Consider the following 14,618-nt stretch of genomic DNA (forward strand, 5'->3'; position numbering starts at 1 on the left):
CCCCCCCGCCCACCGCCCACCCGCGCATCTGCACTGGCCTGTGATCCGTCTGACTCTAGTTTGCACCAGCAAGTGATGTCTCCTTTGGCCAAGCAGTCAAAAGCAGACCAAAGGAGCCAGAAAGCTCTCGGGGAGAGGCACGACGATCGGCTGTTGGCAGGAAGAGGAAGCCCAGGTGCGGTCAGCCCTTTCTTGGAGCAAAACCCTTACAGCCTTGGCAGGAAGGTGGTTCAAAGCACAGCCCCAAGGTGGGCCTGACAGCCTTTCTTGGACACTGCTCTTCTGGGGGCCTCACTAGGCTGAGGGAGAGATGCTGGCTCAGATCCACAACAACGAATCCCCATCGTGTTCACGCTTAACTCCTGCTTCCTAGTAAACCGGGTTCAAATCCCAGTGCAGGGTCTTCTCCCTAAATGGGGGTCCTTTTTTTTTTTTTTTAAAGATTTTATTTATTTATTTGCAAGAGAGAGAGAGAGAACGCACACGAGTAGGGGAAGGGGCAGAGGGAGAAGCGGATTCCCTGCTCGGGGCTCCATCCCAGAACCCATCCCAGGACCCTGAGATCATGACCTGAGCCGGAGACAGACGCTTAACCCACTGAGCCACCCAGGCGCCCCAGTGGGGGCCTTTTATGTAAAAGATGCATTGTTAGAAAAGAGAGGAGAGGGGCGCCTGGGTGGCTCAGTGGGTTAAGCGACTGCCTTCGGCTCAGGTCATGATCCTGGAGTCCCAGGGTCGAGTCCCACATCGGGCTCCCTGCTCGGTGGGGAGTCTGCTTCTCACTCTGACCCTCCTCACTCTCATGTTCTCTGTCTCTCATTCCCTCTCTCTCAAATAAATAAAAAAAAAAAAACTTAAAAAAAAAAAAAAAAGAAAAGAGAGGAGAGGAGAGCTTTCATCAAACAGAGCAGGGGTGCCTGGGTGGCTCAGATGGTTAAGCGTCTGCCTTCGGCTCGGGTCATGATTCCAGGGTCCTGGGATCGAGCCCCACATCGGGCTCCTGGCTCAGCGGGGAGCCTGCTTCTCCCTCTCCCTCTGCCTCTCCACCTGCTCTCTTTCTCTCTGTATCTGTGTGTCTGAAATGAGTAAATAAAATCTTTAAAAAAAAAAAAAAACAGAGCAGAACTTCTCAAGAAAAGAGGATGAGGTCATACAGAGGCTGGGGGTCACAGGTTCCAGAACAAAGTGCTAATCAGAGCTGGTCAGAGACATGAGGGGAAGGACACCTTGCTGGTTTGAGTCACAGGAACTTTCACTGGTGACCAACAGTTAAAATCAAGAAAAAAAGGTCGAAAAACATTAAATCAGGAAAAAAAGAAGCTTAAAATGAACATGACTTACATTTACTGTGATAAAGGGTGATTAATCTTCCTATAAAATATGCATGCAGCATATAGAATTTGCCTCAAAATTTTTCATAGATGTTCCCTAAACTGACCGTCGTGTTTATAATAAGCAATAATTAAATAAAGCACATTTATTTTCGGTTTTTGAATATTAAAAACAAAAGGCTCTCAAGTCCAGTGGGGGGACAGACTCAGTGACTATAAAGGTCCCTTACCTTCCTTGAGGGCAGAGCTGTGGGGTGGACAGAACATGGCCTCTGGCACTAGCCATGACTTTGAATCCCACCACTCACCGCTGTGTAGCCTTGGGTTCATCACTTCTCCAGTGTCTTGTCCTCGTCTACAACAATGGCGATACCACCTCCCTCGTGAGGTGGTGGGTGATTACCAGACCGAAGGACATTGGGCAGGTACCCAAGCTCCCCAGTGTGTGCGCCGAAGCTTCTGGTCATAATTCCAACTTGGGCTTCCCCATGCCTTCCTTCCATCCCTCACCTGGCCCTGCTCCTGCCTGGCTTTTGGTAGGTGGACACTGCCCAGGTGTATCTGGACACCTTTGGTTTGAGAGGCAGGAATCCAACCAGAGGAACCAGAAAAATGCCAGTATAGGAAGGGCTTGAGAGAATTTCCAGGAGAAATCTCAAGAGCCTGGTCCCGTGGACCACTTTGCTTGTCACAGCAGGTGTATCTCCCTTGGGCACCATCCCTGCGGTCCCTCCCCAGGGGTGGAGAACCACCAGGTGTGATGGGAGGGGAAGGAGCCGTGAGCTCCCCCTAGTGGCAATTGACGAGCACGCGGTCAAGGGCCTCGAGGGGCTGCCGCGTCCCTTCCTCCACAACCACCTGCATCCATCCTTGTCCTCTCCTAAGCCTGCTTTCCAAACCTGGCCACGACCCCTCACACACGAGGCCAGAGACCGTAAAGTAGAGAAGCGTGGCTCTCGTGGCCAGCACCACGTGGAAGGGCCATTTTATTACATGCCGATACTGAACACATCAGATGCGGCGTTCGAGACCCAGATATGTGATTTCTCTGGAAACATCGGAAGGTCTGGCAGCACGCAGCTAGCGCTCCTGCGCTGGTCAGGGCTGTTTACCAAACTAGCAAACATCCCTGCCCTCTTGGAGCTGCGGGTGTCGTGTGGGGGGAGGAGAGATAACTGCCTCCTAAGATCAGTTATGATGCATGGGGAGGGGGGTGCACAGGGGAGGTCGGACCGCGCAGGGCTTCCAGGGCACTTGGAGGACACAGGATTTTGCTCGCAGTAAGTACGAAGCCACCGCAGGGTTTTGAGGAGGCGAGGGACAGTACCTGTTTACGGTCGACTAGCATTCTGGGTGCTGGGTCATCTGCAGGGCTGGGGGCAGAAGCAGGAGGCTATTCTAATTCAGGCAGGAGGTGAATCGGACTAGTGTTAGCCCAGGAGATGGAAGGCGGCTTGGTGGAACAGAGAATGAAACCCTCCAAGGATGTACAAAAGCATCTCCCCCTCCCCTCGCCCCGCCCCGCCCCTGCGCCCATTTCTCCCTCTTTTCTGCTCCCACCCGGGGCAGAGGGTTCCTGGTTGCAGCCCCCGTCGACTGTAAATCTAAGCTGTCATCTACTGGAGCTGATGGGTCTCCCTCAACTTTGCCACAGAGGGGTTAACCCCTTCCCCCCAGATCTTGGTGGGTAGCCCAGGTTTCTGCAATTCCCAGGAGGTCACTAAGCAGGACTCAGAAGAGTACCAGCTGTGCACGGAACCAATGCCAGACCTCAGAGTGACTGAGGATCAGTTCATCATCACTCAGCCCTGCTAATGAGCCAGGCTCTCTCTCTCTCTCTCTCTATCTATCGGGTTTTCTATACACTCTTCTCTTTATTCTCTTAGACGACATCTTCCCTCCTCCCAGCTAGCCTATTCTCAGCTCACACGTGGCTCTCTCCAGAGCTTCTTTGAGCCAGAAGCCTTTACTGGGGGTGCCTGTCCCAATCAGGAAGCGGCGACACATCCATCTGACACAGGACCGGGGTTGGGACACAAGCTTTCAGGAGGTGTTACTCTCACGGTTGTGCAAGTGTAGGTGCGGCTTCGGGTGGGGGTGCTCCTTAAATCCTGCACCCTAGGAGCCTCCCTTACTGCCCCGAGTGCCGGCCGTGGCCGTGGTCCCACACGAGGGAACCCTGGGTGAGGGGGTGTCTGCCTGGCCCATCATGTCCGTGCATCCCTTACAGGTGTGGTTCTGGGTTAGATTGAACCCAAGGCTCCCAGAAATTGAGTGATGATTAGATGACAACCGTTACTTTAAGCCACCGAATACTGGGGTGACTTGTTACACGGCAAGAGACTACTAAGAATAGCTTCTGACTTTAAGGAACTTAAAATCTACTTGGAAAGCCAAGAAATGAGCGAATTAACCAAGTTTATTAGACAGTACCAGCAGGTAAGGTCCTGTCTAGGTGAACATAGTGAATACCCCCACCCATGCACCCCATCTTCCCCATCCCATCTGTTCCTATCCTCACCCCTTCCCCTCATTTTGATTGCCCCCCCAAATCCTTGATTCCCATGCTGTGTCTGCACTTCCCTGTGGGGCTGACACGTGCCCAAACCCTCAACCTGCTGGGACCCTAAATTAACGAGCTGCCTGTACTCCCCAACTCCACTTGGGATATACTGCAGAGAGTGGAGTCAAGGCTGTTTAGACCACAAATCCCTGGTCCTGGCTCCTGGTTCCTGGCAACAGGCATCACATAAATTTTCTACCAAGAGACACATCCGCATAATTAGACCAAAGATATTGCAGACACAGACATATGTAAAGAGAGCGGGGCTGGGAGAAGGGTACCATTCATCAAAACCTCATCATAAATTCAAGTTGAAGGGCTGAAAAGAAACAAAACATGGACACTTCCCAAACCCAGCAGCTGGACCTTTCGCTGAAATCCCGAAATCACGGCAGCTCAACTCAACATCTGGGAGAGAATAAAAAATAATAAAGATTTAAAAAGAACAGACGCTGGGCAATTACCAATTGAAGTGCGGATCAGGAATATAAATTCTCCAAGAGCCTACATACAGAAATATACATTGGCACACGGGTCTTAGGACTGTGAATTTCATCCAGCTGTCGCCACTACTCTTTTTTATTGTGGCTAATATTTCATTCGTAAATGCACTTTCTAAGCGATGAACATAATTATGTTCAGGTTGACATGACCTGAATTAGGGTTATCGCATTTTTACTGACTCACCACTGGCGGCGCGGGGATGTTTCCAGAAGGATCCTGGTGCTGAGCAGTAGCACCGAAGTACATTGGGAAGCATGTTGGATCTAGATTTGAGAGACCTGGGTTCAAGTCCCACCTCCCCCATTTAATTGTGTGGAACCTGTTCTTTAACCTTCTAAACTTGTGAAGAAATCTGAAAATAGAGCTAAAACCTGCCCCACGGAGTTTTTATGAGGATTAAAATAGGGAATATATCTTCAAAACTCCTGCCACATTGCTTTCAGCTTCTTCCCCTGTGAAATGGGGTCTGCTATTTTGTAAGGATTCTTTCTCTGTTTGTTCGTTTCTTTGTTTCTTTCTGTAAGTAAGCTCTGCACCCAACTTGGGGCTTGAACTCATGACTCCGAAATCAACAGTCCCAAGCTCCACAGATTGAGCCAGCCAGGTGCCCCTATAAGGAATCTTTACCTTATGATATTACTTAAGCTAATTTTAAGACATTTAAGATACTTTTGGTAGTAAGTGACAGAAAGCGAGAGATTTATAGTAGCTTTAAAATGAAAGGAATTGAATTATTCGAGTTAATGAGAAGGCAAGAGGTGGATTGGCTCCAGGGTGGGATTCATGTGTCAGGGGTCACTAATATCAAGGCATTGGAGTCCCAGTCTCTGCCGCCTATGGGCCTCTTCCCTCATGGGGGCAAGATGGCTGCCCCAGCTCCATGCATCTCGTCTTCACACCAGAGCACCAAAACACAAACAGAGAGGAATCTTTTCAAACATCTCTCTTACCAAGAAGGAAACATTTCTCAGATACCTCCCACGGATTTCCTTTTATATCTCATGGGCCAGATCTGGGCCATGGCTATCTCTTGCTGGGTGGCCGCCTGGGGAAGGGAATATCCAGTACTCCCGAAAGCTAACAGGAGAAGCTACTTCTAACAGCAAGAGAGAAGGGAGAGAAGAATGACTTTGGGGTAAGAGACGCACCGGACCTCCACTGTAATGTATGTCAGAATGCCTACCCATTACTGGATGGAAATACCATTTATTGAGCACTTACTGTGTACCAGCCATCATCCCAAGTGCCAGAGGACGCTCAGCTCACCTTTGAGGTCTTGCTTGTCACCCATCCCTTTACATGGAGAATCAAGACATTATCTCCAGAGAGGCGGATGGCAAGCTAGGGGGCCACTGGGGCCCTGGGGAGAGAATCTCGCTTGGCACAAGGAACAGGGTGCAGTCACAGGGACTGAAGGTTCTGGGTGCAGCGTGGGATCTGACTCTGCCTGGCCCCCCGTCAGGGAGCAGAACAGCGAGGAGGGGAGGGAAGCTCTTTCCCAAAACGATCTGGAGGAGAAAAGCAAGCCCCTGGCACGCCAGAGCTGCGGACAACGGCTGCCCTTTGTTTTCTTGTCCTGTGCCAGGCACTGTGCCCGCTCAGCCCGTGCCCTCTATGGATTTCCAACAGGTAAAAAGGAAACTAAGAACCGAGCTCTAAGTTCCCTGTCGGGGGACGTGCACGTGCCCCTGGGAGGGGCAGGCCCCCAGCTTCTGGGCTTCTGGGGTTCTCCCTCATCTCCCGCCCTGGTTGCTAAATGCTTCTCCATCCCGTTCCTCCCTCAGCACGCCCCACCCCCACCCGCACGGGGCAGCCTGAGGCATCATCCTAAATCAGGGTTTTCTTAACCTTTTTCCATTACCCCCCCACCCATGAAATGTTACTATCACAGGCATTATATATCCCTGCACTTGATACATAAAAAAAGGGTGAGAGTCTTCCAGCTCCCAAGACCCAACTTTTGCAGAATCGCCCCCATTGAGAATGTGCTTCCTAAAAGAAGAAGTCCATTTTCCACTGATTGGAGGTATAATCATCCTTGGCTATGAGCTAATGCATCTTCCTGTAAGGCCAGAAAATCTTTTCTGGGAGTAGAGCCCTTTCGCCTGGTGCTGGCACCTTAAGGCACAGATAAAGGCTCGCGTAAGGCTGTGGTTCTATCAGGCACCTGTTGCTCCATAATGATTCCTCTGAAACTAAGCGACTCAAGACACACATTACCTTTCAGTTTCTGTGGGTGAGGAGTCCCGGCAGGCCGTAGCTGTGTGGTCCTCCGGCTCAGGGCGTCCGACAGGCTTCAACCGAGATGGCCAGGGCTGGAGTCATCTGAGGCTCAGGTGGGGAAGGATGGTTTCCAAGCTCACTCATTGATCCCTGGCAGGAGTGAGTTCTTTATAGGCTATTGGACCAAGGACCTCAGTTCCTTGATGGTTACCGTCGGGAGGCCCCTTGTGGTTCCTTGCTTCATGGACCTTTCCACGGGGCAGCTTGGAACAGGGACGCTTGCTTCCTCAGAGAGGGACAGGGAGAAGGAAAGGGCAGGAGGGAGGAAGGGAGAGGTGCTATGTAAGTAGGACAGAAGTCACATCCTTTGTGACCTAATCTCAGAAGTGACTTCCCATCACCTTTGCAGTGCTCTGTTCCCTGGGTGGGTACTGGGAGGCAGGCTCTTTGGGAACCATTTTGGAAGCTGCCTACTGCAGTGGGCAGCTAAAATCAGGGAACAGAAGGGTCACAACAGTCGGGCCGTAGGTAGTGTAGGTAGGGTAGATGCTCGACCATCAGGCCAGCAGCTGGGGACTTGTCTCGAAGGCAGTGCCATGGGCCAGACGCAGGAGGGTGCTGCAAAATCAGGCAGCTGGGGGAGTCAGGTGTTGCATCAGGTAAGAAAGGATGCCTCGGACCCCGAGAGCCTCCCTGCTCAAGCAGCCCAGGCTGCAGAGATAAGTCAGGACAGCGGGAAAACCTTAAAATGTGTCACTCTGAGCCAGGAAGCCTCTTACACACTGTCTCCCTGATAAAGATTGATTCTAGATCCTGGTGAGTCCAGAGCTTGAAGGTGGGAGCAGTGAACGTCTTTAGGAAGGGCCCTTGAATGGGACAGGGTAGTGGCAGAGCTCAGAGCAGATGGGGAAGCAGCATGGGGAAGGTTCTGGAACACGGCACGTGGGCTTAGAGCCCCAGCCCAGCCATTTGTCAGCTGTGGGACTTTGGGCGAGTTAATTGACCTCAAACCTGAGTTTCCTTTTCTCTAAGATGATACTTAACCGACAGTAAGGCTGAGAAAATGAGATGAGATGCTAGAAGCTCCCCCTGCCCCCATATAGGGTCTGCTGAAGAGCAAACAATAAATGTTTATTATTGTTATTATTATATAAAGGTAATATATTTAGGAAGGGAAATGAGTCCAATTCTTTTTTTTTATTATTCTTATGTTAATCCCCATACATTACATCATTAGTTTTAGATGAAGTGTTCCATGATTCATTGTTTGTGCATAACACCCAGTGCTCCATGCAGAACGTGCCCTCCTCAGTACCCACCACCAGGCTAACCCATCCTCACACCCCCCTGATGGGGGTGGGAGTCCAATTCTTAAAATCAAAACAACACCAATTTAAAAAGCTTAATCTTCTCTGGTGGAGAAGATGAGATCTAACCCAGTTTCACATTTACTAATAAAGGGTGGCAGGCAGTGGTCCCATGGCCAATTCAGGCCAGGCATTGGGGTAGGTGCCTTATAAAGCTACCTTCATGCCATCCTCCCAACCCACGTAAGTGAATAAATGATAGGAGTTATTTTTCCCATTTCACAGATGAAGCCACAGAGATTCAGAAAGGTCAAGTATGTTGCTAAATGTCATGCCGTGAACAAGAGTCAGAATCAGAAATTGAACACAAACCCTTTGGGGTCTGAGCCCAAGACTTTGTGAAGACCATGGATCCTATTCTACCTGAGAAACCTGGTTGAGTGGAGAAGTTAACCAGAGCCTACCCATCATACTCTTAGTACAAGGAGGAGCTGGTGGGCGAGTCCAAATTGTAGAAGATACGACAAGAGCCCACTCCCAAGGTCAGGGGAATGCTGTTTCCACCCAGGAACTTTCGGGGAAGGAGGCATTTCTCCTTAGGGAATCAGACTCAGATAGTAGAGAACCATGGTCAACCTTATTAATTCATTACCATTGGGATCTCCCCTGGGAAGGAATGCCTCCTCCTGCAATCCGTATTTACGTAGGACAGATTTAAATTGAATTTGGTCTCCAGAAGGCTTCTGGGCTTCCTGGGAGGTTTTCATTAAGGATGGGAGAGTCTGGGGCACCTGGGTGGCTCCATCAGTTAAGCATCTGCCTTCGGCTCGGGTCATGATCCCAGGGTCCTGGGATGGAGCCCCGCATCGGGCTCCCTGCTCAGCGGGGAGTCTGCTTCTCTCTCTCCCTCGGCCTACTTGTGTTCTCTCTTTCTCTCTGTCAAATAAATAGATAAAATCTTAAAAAAAAAAAAAGGATGGGAGACTCTCTAACACTATTTTTCAGTTACCCAAATACCCACAGCTCCATGAGAACTCCTGTGGATGAGTATGCACCAGAGGTCAATGTCCGTTGTGGATACAACAGTTGAGGTTCTTAGTTGCTAAAAAGTTTAAGCAGAAAGAGATTTCCTCCAGGGTACCGTGCCATTTGCAACATGTCCAAGAAGGCTGGAGAACCCCACACGGTGTCACACAGCCAGGAACCATGCGGCCGATGACCACACCACAGGACTTTCCTATTTTAAATTCTGCATTAAAGGTGTCTGGGATCTGTGTCAAAATAATATGGGGAGGGGAGAGCATGTGGGGGTGTAGGTGAAAAGAAACTGGCCTCAAGTTAATAAGTGTTGAAGCTGGAGCTGGTAAATGAGAGATTTTTTTTTTACTAGTCTATTTTAAAAAACAGATTAAAAAAAAAGAAGATTTTATTTTTAAAGTAATCTCTACCCCCAACGTGGGGCTCGAACTCACAACCCCAAGATCCAGAGTCGCGTGCTCTACCAATTGAGCCAGCCAGGTGCCCCTAAAAGACAGATTTATTGAGATATCATTACATACCCTCAAATCCACCCATTTAAAGCGTACAATCCAATGAATTTTAGTCTATTTACAGAGGTGAGTGGCCATCACCACCATCTAAATTTAGACGGTTTTTATCCCCCAAAGAAAATCTGTCCCCAAGGGCAGTCACCCCCCCTTTCCTCCTCATGCCAACCCCTGGCAGCCAGTAATATCTGTCTGTCTCCACAGATTTGCCTATTCTGGACATTTCGTATAAAGGGAATTATAGAGCACGTGATCTTTCATGACTGGCTTCTTTCACTTAGCATAGTGTTTTCTGGGTTCATCCACATTGTGGCCAATATCAGTGCTTCATTCTTGCTGTTGAATGACATTCCATTGTAGGGATCAATCACATTTTCTTTGTCCCTTCATCCGTTGATTGACAGTTGGGTTGTTTTTACCATTAAGACACCGATCTCTGAATCGTGCTGCTATGAACATTGGTAGAAAAGTTATGTGTTTGAGTCCCTGCTTTCAATTCTTTTGGATATATACCTAGGAGTGGAATTGCTGGATCATATGGTAATTCTATGTATAGCTTTTTGAGGAATTGCCAAACTGCTTCCCACAGCAGCTGTGCCATTTTCCATTCCTACCAGCAAAGCATAAGGCTTCCAACTTCTCCACATCCTTTCCAACTCCTGTTATTTCTGATCCTAGCCATCCTAGTGGGTGTGAAGTGGTATCTTATTGTGGTTGAGATTTGCATTGCCCTGATGGCTAATGATGTTGAGCCTCTTTTCATGTGCTTATTGGCCATTTGTATACCTTCTTTGGGGAAATGTCTATGCAAGTCCTTTGCACATTTTTAAATGGGGTTTTTAAAGATATTTTTAATTGAGTTGTGATACTTCTTTCTATATTCTGCAAGTCCCTTATCAGGAAAACGATTTGCAAATATTTACCCCCGTTTTGCGGGTTGTCCTTTTGCTTTTTGGCATGTGTTGTTTGAAGGACAAATGTTTTAAGTTTTGATGAAATCTAATTTATCTCTTCTATTGCCTATGCTTTTTTCCTGCGACGCCTAAGAAATCATTGCCTAAGCCAACTTCGTGGGGATTTACTCTTATGTTTTCTTCTAAGGTTTTTATAGTTTTAGCTTGTGTATGTAGGTGGATGATCTATTTTGAGTTAATTTTGGGGTTTGATGTGAGGTAGGGGGTCTGCATTAATTCTTTTGCATGTGGTATTAGTCCATCTATCTTTGTGTACGTTGAGAGTTTTCCACAATAAAATTTAACTTAAGAAAAGTTAATGACAAAATGACAATGACAAATGACAAAAATGACAATGACAAAAAAAAATTATATGCTGGTTAGGAACTGCTTGTAGTTGCTAATAACAACTACTTAAGAATGGCTTCCACAAAAAACGTTTGTGCTTTTACTTATTTATTTTAGGTAAAAGAATTCTAGAGGTAGGTACAACAGATTTGGCAGTTTTATCATCATTAATGAACCAGTGTCTTGCTCTCTGTTTGTTTCAACATTCCTGTATGTGGCCCGCATCCCCAGGGTTGCCTCATGGTCACAAGGTAGCTGCTGGAACACCAGCCAACACCTCCACATTATGAGCAGGGAAAAAAAAAAAAGGAATCATACCTCTTTAAATAACTTTTCCTGGAACCAATTTAAAAAGTTGGATTTACACCTCAATGGCTACTCCTCTGGTGGGGAAGGGCACATCAACATACTAGTCAATATAAGGGCTCTGACCGGAAGTTCAGTGTCCATGCGTGGTTATTGAGTAGCCAAAGCAACAGGTTGTGATGGAGAGTGGCAGTTGCCCACCCCATATCCAGTCTTTAGTATCTTTAATAGCAAGTAGGACTGTGGGATTATGAGCCCAGGATTGCCAGAGCTTTTAAGTTTTAGAGGCTTCAGTTCTACATTTTGTATGAACGCTCCAGATTTTTCCGCACTGGCAACCAACCAACCAACCAACAACAACAACAACAAAAAATCTCGCCTGGGCCAAACACAATACATCTGTGGTCCATATTCCATCTCTGTGCTGCTCGTTGGCAACCTCTGCCTTCAGGTGGGCACCAGAGCCCTCTAGACACCTGAAGGGCACGGGGGCCGCATTACAATTCCTGTGTGGCTCTGAGCCAGCCGGGAGAAGTCACGAGGAAGGAGGTTTTGGCTCAACTCTAGGAAGAACTCCATCCGCAGAGCTGTCAGAAACAGAAGGAGCGGCCCCGGGGAGGTAGGAAGTTCTCTGTTGCTGGAGGTGTTTGAGCAGATGCTGGGGAACTGCTTGGCAGGGACTCCAGAGTCTCCCCAGCAACCCCAGGGGTGTCTGAGGCTGGTAGAAAATTGTCATGATGATGAATTCTGCAGGGTGACACGCCGAAGGGGACCCCCGCAGGTGAGGGGAAGGCAGGATGCTATGCATCTGGGTTGTTAGGGTGCTGGGCAACCCACCAGCAGCTGTGTCCTCGCCCTCCAGAGGACAAGCAACGGAACATGGAAATGCCCTCACCATCGAAGTGGCCCCTATTAAGTTTAGTCTGTAGGGACAACAAAGATGGACTTCCCAGATATTCACAAGCATGATTTGACTCATTTCCACCCACTGCACGAGATCGCACAACAGCTCTGTGGCTTCTCTTAGGGAGGATGATGCGGGCTGTTCAATGCAATTCATTTGCTCGTTCGTGCTTTCAGGGCTGGCGTCACCGGCACACGCCTTGTGCAGGTGCGCCCGGACCTGCATTGAGAAAGACGCCACGTTTGGCTTAATGCTCTTCTGTCATCTGAAAATTCTCTGTCGCTTTTGAACAAGGGGCCCCCATTTTTATTTTGTACTGGGCCCTGCAAATTAAGTAGCCGGTCCTCCATACTTTTACTCAAAAGTGCTGAAGAAAAGCGCAAGGCAGTGAGTTTACAGAGTCTCACACAACGTGCTCACAGGGGTAGATGGGAAGACGGTGAGAAGTGAGCATAGAAATATCTGCTATGTAACGCACGAGGTATTTGTAAGAGGAACATCTGACTTAGAGAGGTCGGGACAGAGAAGGCTATTCAGGAATCCAGGTCTTAACTTTAATCGCTGGATGAAATTCCTTCTGTTATTGGAGAACTATAGACAGACGCATGGCAGCTTAAGTAGGGACTACATTTCCCAGCATCCCCAGCAGTCAGTTGTGATCACATGACTAGTTATCACCAATAAAATGCGTGGAGATGATGTGGGCCACTTCTGGGTCTGGACTGCAAAGCATCCCTGTGTGCCTTCTTCCAGCAGGTGGAATCTACGGGAGGAGGTGACCCAGCTTCAATCACGCAGGGGACTGTGAGGGTCTGGAAGCAGGCAGAGCAATAACTCAAAGGAACCGGGGTCCCCGAATGACCACTAGGAACCGAGCTGCCCACTCAGCTGGACAGCTCATCTCAGAACTTACTACGCGATTGAAAAGAAATTTATAGTCTTTAAGCTGCTGCATTCTGGGACGTCTTTGTTAGCCTACTCTACCAAATGCAATGAGTAAACAGCAGTTAACCATGTGAAGAAAGGGAGAGAAGAGACTCTGAAACACCCAGTTGGGAGAGAACATAGCCCATTGGGAACTGGGAGTGGTTCGAGATCCCTGAAGCTATGGCTGGTGGTGGGGCGGGGGTGGGCTGCTATAATCAAATACTTTGGACAGGGTGCTTAAGCATCAGATACGTATTTCTCACAGGAGGCTGGGAAGTCTTAAGATCAATGTGCCTGCAGATTCAGTGTCTCGTGAGGTCTCCCCTCCTGGCTTGCACGCAGCACCTTCACACTCTGTCCTTGCAGGGCAGGGGGAGAGATCTTTGGTCCCCCTTCCTGTTCTCATAGGGACACTAATGCTATCACGGAGGCTTCACGCCGATGACCTCATTTAACCCTAATCAGAGCTTCAACATACAAACTTTTGTGGGGGTGGGGAACACACACATTCAGGCCTTAATAGGCAAGGAGAAGGAAGGCTGGACCATATCTTAGTCCTTGTGTGCCAGAATTTTCTGTGCCAGGCAAAGGGCTGGAGCCATCCTGTGGGCTGTGGGGAGCCAAGCAGGGAGTGACAGGATGGGATTAGCTTTTCGGTTTGTCAGCTTGAGTCACAACCTGCAAATCTTAATTTATTTAATTTATGAAATATTTCAGAAGACTAGCCAGGAATACAATAAGCACTCACATACCCTACCACCTAGCTTGAAAAATACATTACAGATAAAGTCCCAATACCTCTTACCTGATTCCATCTTTAACTTAGTTTGTTTGTTTGTTTGTTTGTTTTTTGTTTTTTTCTCTTTTAAGATTTATTTATTTATTTGAGAGAGAGAGCGAGTGAGCATGAGCAGGGGGAGGGGTAGAGGGAGAGAATCTCCAGCTGACTCCCCGCTGGGCACGGAGCTTGATGCGGGGCTCGTTCTCATGACCCTGAGGTCATGACCTGAGCCAAAACCAAGAGTCAGATGCTTAACCAACTGAGCCACCCAAGCGCCCCTGTTTTTGGTTTTTTTAAGGGCAGTTGGGTAGGGCAAGAATGGAGCCAGGGCATGCATCATTGACTATCTGGCGTGTCCTCAGCACCATGCCAGATACCATAGGTACCCATATTGAGAGAAGCAGCCACAGCTGGGTGGGGAAAAAAAACCCAAGAACAATACTTGTGCATTCCCAGAATGAGGAGATTCCCTTCTGAGACCAGGCGCACTGGAGGGGCACGTGTTTCTGGGGCAAAAATACAGGATGTGATGGAATATTTGCACAGAATCTCCAGCCATCACCTACTTCTGATCCATGTGTAGATAAACAGAGTGGTCAAAAGAAGCCTGAACTGTGTCTCTGGAAGTTTTACAGCTCTGAGACGGACTCTGAAGGATTGGGGATATGGGTGGTGTTCCATCTTTTCATCCAGAGGATGGCTGGCTGTGACTTTGGAAGAGAAAGGAGGGGATATTGGGAGTAAATAGCTGGTGACGTTGACGGTGTTGAGGAGGATTTTATTTCCCTGGGCAAGAGGCCAACACAGTGGAATATGAGGCTACTGGCAAAGGACAGAGAGTGCTACCAAGTTAGGAAAGAATGTGTTTGGCCGATGGCCCTAAAGGGCATCGAAAAAAAAGATTGTTATGGGATGCAGAGTGGA

This window comes from Neomonachus schauinslandi, chromosome 15 (assembly GCF_002201575.2).
Source record: "Neomonachus schauinslandi chromosome 15, ASM220157v2, whole genome shotgun sequence".
Lineage (NCBI taxonomy): Eukaryota > Metazoa > Chordata > Mammalia > Carnivora > Phocidae > Neomonachus > Neomonachus schauinslandi.